Source organism: Frankliniella occidentalis, unplaced genomic scaffold (genome assembly GCF_000697945.3).
Source record: "Frankliniella occidentalis isolate FOCC.00 unplaced genomic scaffold, Focc_3.1 Scaffold421, whole genome shotgun sequence".
NCBI lineage: Eukaryota > Metazoa > Arthropoda > Insecta > Thysanoptera > Thripidae > Frankliniella > Frankliniella occidentalis.
In genome coordinates this window covers 181,716-184,373 of record NW_026267542.1, presented here as the reverse complement: position 1 = coordinate 184,373, position 2,658 = coordinate 181,716, and the positions used below count along the sequence as shown (strand labels likewise).

The window sequence follows — 2,658 nt, the reverse complement described above, 5'->3', positions numbered from 1 at the left end:
CCCGCCCGCTTTTTCTCCCGACGTCGTACCCAGTTTCTCTTAGAAGGTGGTAAACGGCGTCACCAACCACGCCACGGCCACGCCCCGCCACGCTCTCGGTCCAGCCGTGACCCAGATCAGAACCACGCCCCGCCCAACCTGCCTCCTCCGCCCCGCTCGCCTTAGGGTGCCCCCCCCCCACCCCCCTACCTCCGGGCAAGCCGTCGTCCAGCGCGCGGCCCAGCGGACAAGAACAGTCGGGCGAGCGTCGGACGTGCGGGAAATGAAGGCGGAAGTTTCCGGTGGTTTCCCGGCTTCCCCTGGTTGCGGCGCGGTATAGCGCGGGATTCTAACCCCGTCGCCATGTTTGTAATAATCCCGTCAGTGTCAGGAGAGCGCCGGGGGAGAGCAGCGCTCGGGGAGGGCCGGGCTGGGCCGGGGGCGCGGGGGTTGAGCCAGGGCAGCAGCAGAGAGAGCGCCTGGGGAGCGCAGAATGGGAGACACAAGCCGAGCGGAGCGGAGCTGAGCGGAGCCGGAGTGAGGCGTGACCGGCCGCGGCAAGGACAAAGCCGTGACAATAAGACACAGCACGACGCCGCGGCGCGCCACACGAGAGCAAGGTGAGAGGGGGAAAGAGATGAATGGGGGAGATGCCTGGAGGGCAGTAGATAACTGGCGCACCACAGCGCAGCGCAGCGCACTGATTGCCTGCTCGCGCGCGCACACACGCACACACACACACACACAGTTATTACCCCGCATTACGGGGTACTTGCGCCGCTGTGGAATCCGTATGGGTAATAAAAACACTCTCGAGGGCGGCACACAGCAGTGCGCCCGGCCAGGCCCGCAGCGATAATTTGACCACATTGTCGCCGTCCCTCAGCACTCCTCGCCTCGCCCCTCCCGCCCTTCCGCTGGAAGCGTAGCAAAGGGAGTAAATCGTGACAATCCGCCTGAGTAATGGGAAAAGGGGGTGAAAAAAAACACACACAACACGGACGCGGAGAGGAGCAGCGCCCAACGTTGTTGTTTTGCTGTAATAAACTCCTCCGAGCAGAAAAGACGACTACGTCCACTGGAGACTCGCGAACGCCTTCTTCTCCCATCCCACGAAAACCCTTTCCTCGGGGTTGTTCGCAAGGTTATTTCCAGAGGTTGGGGTCGTTTTCACGGTCACTCAACTCAATTCACAGTTACAACCTTACGAAGCAACAAAATGACAAATCCTTCGTAGGTACGAAGCAAATACTTCGCACCTACGAAGGATTTGACATTTTGCTTCGTAAAGTTTTAATATAGGGGTTGTTTAAAAAAGTGTTGGCGAGATTTCATAGTAAATGTATCCCCATTTGGGTAAAAAAAGTTCCCTTCAGGAACGGATCGTGAAAGCAGATGATGCAAATTCAAATATTCTCTACAATTGCAAAGCATCACTTTGTAATTGCAAAGTAAATGCTTCGTAGTTACAAAAGACCTAAATACTTCGCAGTTCTGCAAAGCGTTGCTTTGCAGGAATTCAATAGTGCGGTTTGAAGTAGGGGTCCGCGAACTATGGTCTGTCACCATAGCACTCATTTATGACTTGCTTACAATCCAGCGTCCTCCAGCCAAGCCAGCCGCGTCTTTATTATTTCATTATCGAGAGTCAAAGCCGATGACACCTTCCTTTACAAATATTCCTTTGCTAAATTCCTGGTGGGGCAACTTTATCAATGCGTACTCTTTAAAGTCCTCTTTATCAACCATGAGTAGTATTTACCCCCCCCCCCCTTTTTCCCTTCGTGAAAATGTCGTAATTTGTGCACGCCCCCGCCTTGACTCTCGGGGAGTGCGTCTTCCCTCCTCCTCCACTCGCTTGATTGTCACCCCCATCATCAGAGTGACCGAGAGGGGCCCCGCTCCGCCCCGCTCCGCCCCGCTCCGCCCCGCTCCGCCCCGCTCCGCCCCGCTCCGCCCCGCCCGGGGCGAGGTGACGGTCACCACGTCATCAGAGAGGCGTGTTCGACTAAATGGCTACGACAATGGCAGCGGCAATCCCCCCGGGCCGGACGCGACCGGAAGGCCAACCCCGCCGGGCCCCGCCGGGGGGTGGGGGTTGGTGCGGGCGGGGCCCCCGGAGGGCGGCACTGACAGGCCTGACAGGCGCCGTGCCCGGGGCTCATCGTGCCCAACGCACCGTGCACCGTACACAATGTGCCCGCGCCGCACCGGCAAGTCGAGAGTATACCGTGGCTAGTTTAGGGGTCGTCGAGAAAGCCACGTCCGTTCGGCAAAATTACGCGGGAGCTTGGGCGCCTGCGATACTCGGGGTAGGCCACCCCGCAGCACACGCGTGCACTGAAGGATGGATGTTGCCTACCCAACAGGCGCTCAGGAGCGCTTGCGCGTGCGCGCCTAACCTGGCAATTTGGAAACGGCGAATGTCGGACGTACGATCTGGATAGCCACTAGGGAAAGCGGGCCTCGGGCACCGCGCAATTTTAATCAATACAAAATATTGAGATAAAAACACCCTTAATACAAATTATGCGATGATACGATAAATTCTGTCACGGAAGGATATGGACATAAGTTTTAGTATTTCGACAAACTAGTTCTTTTCACGACAACTGCGAGCGCGAGGACGCCGTTGAGGGCGGAGGGCCCGGAGGGGGTGCTCGGGTCCGGGAGGGGGAG

At 57.8% G+C, this 2,658-nt stretch overlaps 1 protein-coding gene across 1 annotated transcript in view; it reads left to right on the top strand.

The window, feature by feature from the left end:
- The window catches only part of LOC113204592 (probable pterin-4-alpha-carbinolamine dehydratase), a 23,308-nt gene that overhangs the window by 13,751 nt on the left and 6,899 nt on the right, over positions 1-2,658 (top strand). The window lies entirely within an intron of this gene.